The sequence below is a fragment of the Octopus bimaculoides genome, chromosome 10, assembly GCF_001194135.2.
Source record: "Octopus bimaculoides isolate UCB-OBI-ISO-001 chromosome 10, ASM119413v2, whole genome shotgun sequence".
Taxonomy (NCBI): Eukaryota; Metazoa; Mollusca; class Cephalopoda; order Octopoda; family Octopodidae; genus Octopus; species Octopus bimaculoides.
In genome coordinates, this window is record NC_068990.1 from 86,083,443 (window position 1) to 86,089,675 (window position 6,233).

A 6,233-nucleotide genomic window follows, 5' to 3' on the forward strand; every position below is an offset into this window, starting at 1 on the left:
ACACTTGAAATGCTTACCTGCTTAAGTTGTGTTGTAACTTTGCTAATTAAAAAATTAAAAATTATTTCTTTAATGTATACATTTTAGATTTTTGTTTTGAATTTTTATCTTAATTTGAACCATGTATAATATTCATGGATATATATATATATATGTACTGGGGTCGATCTAATCAGCTGGCCCCCTCCCCCAAAATTTTGGGCCTTGTGGCTTTCTCAGTAGCAGCAAGCCACAAAACCCGCAGTTTCTTGTGAGTATATGATAGAAAAGGTATCCAACCATAGAAAATCTGCCTCAATAAATTGTCCAACCCATGCAAGCATGGACAAGTGGACATTAAAATGATAAAGCAGAATCCATACAGATTATGAATGGCTGACATTTCCGCTGGAGTTTGGTGCCTCATAGAATAAGATATCCACATTCTTCACAACAATATTTGAATTTAAAATGGAAGTGCCATGCTCATTGTTATACTTGATATTCAAACTAGGACATCTGTGTTGAAAATGTGGCCAGGAAGGAGACTAAGAAAAAATGGTCATCTTTTATGCATTCACAATATTGACAATTACAAAGACAGAAATAATAATAAAACAAAAAGGTTTGTAATTAGATTTTGTGATTTTCTTTCTTTATTGACAATCTCAAAAAAAAAAATATATATATATATATATATATAATCAAGCAATAACTATTTACAAACAATAAATAACAAGTATAAAATTTAATTTAATGTGAGCTTGTTGGTAGGTCCATGACACGACCGATTCTATTTTTTTTTTTTTGTTTAAATCACAAGGATTGTATCATATGACCAGAATATCTCAATCTGTACACTTGGTATGGCTTGGAATATTCCACAAAGAGAAGAAACACTGACATGAAACTCTATATTATATATATATATACATACACACCCACATATATGTATACACACACACACACACATATATACATTCATATACGCAATTGTGTTTTTTTTTTACCATTTAAAAAATTTTTTATTCTACGGAAAGATTTTCAAAATACATCTGAATTGTTTTTGGCAAAAGAAGGGATTATTATTCGAGTCAAAATCCCTATTTTATTTCATAAAAGAAATTCTGTGTTGCTAAAGGGATAAGATAGGACAGCTTACAATGTCTGTGAGGTGAAGGTAGTGGGTTATGGACTACACACATAGTTCCAACATTCAGATCTTAATTACTAGTCATGTTATGCCTCCTGAGTAAGACCCCATACCTCTGCTTGCTCCAGTATCCTCCTTGATTGGTTAGAGCAATCATGCACAAACTGTGACCCATGGCACTTTCTGAATGGCACGCCAACAAAAAAATTACCTTGAATTTTTTTTTAGTAGTGCAACCTGCCTGATGAATGAGCCATGTCTCATGTGGCCTGTTTCTTGAAGAAGATTGTCCATGACTGGTTTAGAGAAACAGAAAAAAATCCCCCACTTTTTACTTCATAGATGAGTAGTTAGTAATATGAAAGGAAAGGAAAGGAGAATCATCCAGCTGTGAAAAAAAACCCCAAAACAAAACAGAACACTTGCTCCAAGTAAACAATTTAAGCTGTGTAAATAATTAACCCCCCCAAACAACAAGAGCATTAGGAAAATACTTAATTGAGACCTTCACACATGTGAGAAGAATGCTAAAATGAAAGATAAATGATTTGGACAGACTCCTTCTTTGGCTGCTGCTGTGCTGAGGGAATTCAGATGGCATCTCCTTGTCTCAGGAAAAGACAAAGTACTGCAGGTCATTTTACAGTCAGTTGGTAGGTTCCAAAAGACAAATTTACCAAATGGGTAAGGTGGGGAGGGGATTATAAGAAGACCTCAGAGTACTGTGTGTACATTGGTGCAAGATACCATGACCAGATGGTATAAAAATTCACTTCCCAATTGTAGCAGTCAATGGTTCAATTTTGACATTTCATGGTGAAGTGTGTGTCTACTAAAATCTGAAGTTGAATCAAACCTTGTGATTGAATTTAGGGAGATGGTACCATCAGATGAACTCTACCTGTAATTTGAGGGGTTCCACCCATAACATACTGTGTAACAATGATTCTACTTGAGGAGCTGTGGAACATGCAGTCATTTACACCAATTGGACAGTAACAGATACATTGGCAGAAGAGACAAACACAGGACATCAATAAGTTTTATGATTTACACTTTGGAGTTCATTTTCCAGAAAGAATTTCCCAGATGATAGAATTTTACATTTGAAAAGATTAAATTTTGACTGGATATGCATCGAAGAGACCTAACATAAGCAATCTTTTGAATCATGTAAATGAAGCCTATGGGGCTTTGTGAAAGACAAGTTAACAATGATCTAGAAAAATGGAAAATGGGATTTAGTAAAGCTGTTGACTTTGCTATGAATAGGGACCAAGGGCTAGTGTTGAGTGTACAACTCAACAGCTTTTGGAAATGGAAGATATCAGAAAGTTTTTTTTTTTTTTTTTTTTTTTAAAGTGGGTAGAAATTTTAACTTCTGCTTGTGATAGAAAAACTAGAAATGATTATTGACTTCAAGGATCATTGTGATTAGGACAGAATTTGCTTAATCCCTGAAATTCTGGAGTCTGATACACCGGTTGGTCATTCAAATGAGTTAAATCTGACTGTTGTAAAAAGCAGTGCTATTTGAACCAGACAAAACAAGATCGGGTGACATGTTACTTTTGGTAGCAGGAAAACCCCTTCCAAATCAAACAAGATTATGCTTTAAGTTTCATAATTTCTATACAAACTTAGGTAAGACATTCATGGCCAAGATCAGCTAGGATGTAACTTGATGTGGGTTGGATTTACAATAAACGAATGACATGGAAAGTTAGACTTCTCCCCAATAGTGACTGCTGTGTGTGTAAAAAGTGGGGTCTCTATCATTATATTACAGTGGTAGTTCCCATAACCAAGTGGATTAAAGAGACAGAATTGAAGACATTTGTCCTCAAGTAGTGTAACTGTTGTAGTTTGTGCAACACATTTTCATAGTTTATCAAATGACTTTTATCACGAATAGGGACAACACATTCCATGTGCATTTTTGCCACATGTGTCACATCTATTTGGCTACAAATACAGGAGACACCTCGTAAAATTGAAAAATTACAGTTGATTCCTATATACAATTCAACCATGTTCCTTCTTGTTAGGGGTGGCAGCATAAGATTTCAAGATAATATTACTGGTTTCTTTAAGAATTAAAGGTTCCAGAGATTTAACATAACAGAACATTGTTATACAAACTAATTGCATAGATGTTATAAAATGTATTTGTTGTTGCAAGGCAAGGGATCCTGATTGAACCTAGAATTAATCACCAACATTAAAGATTTGAACTCAGCATAGCAAGGTAATAAAACAACCATCAATTATACAATCAATGCTCACAATGATAATTAGCACCTACTGTAGTACTTATTAACAACTAAGGTAGTTTACTGAGATGAATTCATATTTCACAGTAAGCATGTTGTGTTGCTCAGTTAAACATTTAATTATCTTTTGTACCTCTATTTTAGGTACCATAACAGCAAGGGACACATAATAACATAGTTACAGTTGTGAACACAGTATTTTACTACAGATGGGGACATAGACAACAGATAGCTTTAGTTGGGGACATACATAACATGGTGGCAAGATGGTTAAACTGGGGCCTAATGTTTCAAGTATTTCCTTCCCTTTGAGAAATAACCATTTTCAAGTTTGGTAGAATTCCAAAATCTGAAGAGACTGGTTAAAAATAAACAAACAAACAAAAAAATATTAAAAAGACATGAAACAGAATTGACATCAAACCTGGCTCTAAACTGTCTTTTCGTAATATTTTCTTCTCTTCATGTATATACAAACATTTTTTTTTATACAATTGTATACACTCATATGTACATATAACACAAACATGTTCATTCTATATTTCTGTGGCAAACCCCTTTATAAAAAGCCCCTATGTTTGTGTGTGTGGCAGTAAGTAGGATTTCAAGCAGCCAGCCTTATATTGAGATGACTGTGTTTGTCACAGATACAAGATACAAAAAAAACAACAAACAAAACAAACTATTGTTGACTCACTGAGTGGGTAGCTGTACAAAACTATCCTGGAAGTGTTTGTTATCCTATTTACTATGCACAACCAATCTTTACACAATTTCCTATTTTCGTAGGAATGCAAAAAATAAAAAATAAAATAAAAAACCCCCATAATATTACAGAAACCAGCAAACATACACATCTAAAACCAAACTCAACATATAGCTTATATCCAGTGCTGACAGGGTATTAGTATGTTTATATTATACATACTCTATAATACAGAGACAATGCTTAGACGCATACACATATATGAAACAAGGATGCACTGTCTGGGTAGACAATATCTCGGTAGGCAGTATCTACCTAGACAGAAAAACTATAAATATTAATTACAAAGAAGTAATTGATATCCAATTCGTTATAAAACTGATAATTTAATGATTCATAGGATCAAGTGAATAATTCTGTAAATGGCTAATATTTTGACATTAGACAAACACAATATCCAATATATTTCAGGTTTAAACTATATATAATATGAACAACCTTATTTAATAACCTTATGCCCATTAGATGAGCTTAAAAAAAAAAAAAGACAGTAGCCAGTTGTCAAGAGAGGGTTGAATGTCAACAGTTCTAGTCAGTGTCTTGTGGAACTATCATCGATAGCAAGACAGAAAAAGTGTATTACTATTCTGGTACGAAGAGATATAATGGTATCCATTGACTAGTAACTATTGTGGCTACTAGAGTAAAACAGCAACTACAGTACAATGGCAGTCACACATCACACCAGTGGGAGGAACCCACTTTGCAACAATAACATGTATATATAAGAGTGTTAATGTTTCTTTATGTGCATATGTAAGGCGGTAAAGCCCTCCTAGCAGCTTTTCTTCTCTCTCTCAATATATACACACACACACAAATATATATGTGTACATACACACATCAATGTATGATGCAGGCAATGCTTAGTGGTTAAAGAAGTTTGCTTCACAATCATGAGACCCTGGTTTAAGTCTCAATGCAAGGCACTAAGGCTATGGTACGCACACCATAGCTTTGACTTCACTCAAGCCTTATTAGTGCATTTGGGTCAATGGAAACTGCGTAGAAGCCTGTCTTATGGACTGTACTTGTAATTCAAAAGTCCAGCCTTGTCACACACTGTGTCAGGCTGATTTACTTAAGAATTACATTAAGAGCACACATGTTTGTGGAATACTCAACCACCTGGCGTGTTAATTCAGTGAGTAGGTTGTTCTATTGACCGAAGAGTTAAACACTCATATGCTGAAATCAACATAAGATATATTCCATTATTTTTTTTCAGCCATGTGGCTGTGATCATGCTGGAGCATATATATTTTATTAATAATTGGCAGAAGTTACAGAGTGTCTCAAGGGCCAAGAGTTCTGTGCATTGACTGGCATTTATCAAAACTTGATAGAGTTTGATAAGAGTGTCAAAACATGAAAAGCTCTTGAATCACTCTATAACTTCAGGCAATTTGTAATAAAAGGATATATATATATATATATATATATGTGTGTGTGTGTATACACACCTGCGTTTATGTTTTTAGTTCTATTTTCCTCTTTGTATCACCACACGCACACATACACAATTTGATTTTCTTTTTGCCTGAACCATTTTATGTATTTCTCAGAATGATAAATAATTGTTAATTGCTGACAATCTACTTTAACGCCTACTGCCTACCCTGAGTATTTACCGACACCACATGACTGATGTAAGCACAACATACACACACACACTGCACAAGGCTTTGAACCACACAAACACGACATACTCACCTCGTTAGTGTCACCACTCATCTACATATACCATTATATATAAGCACAAACCCACAGGAGACTTCACATGCTCACTACTGCCTTGAGGACACTGTTATCGCTGTAACTATTGTTCTTTTCACCGGTTCATATTGTATATGAAGAACACAAGAACAACAGTGACAGCGGAGTCAGAATGTGCAACCAATGGCACAACTGCACATTCTGCAATCATTCCTATTATTATTATTATTATTATTATTATTATTATTATTATTATTATTATCATCATCATTATTATTTTCATTTCAAAATAAAGGTAAAAAAAATATGAAGAGAAATGTACAATAAGGGAAAGATACATTAGTAC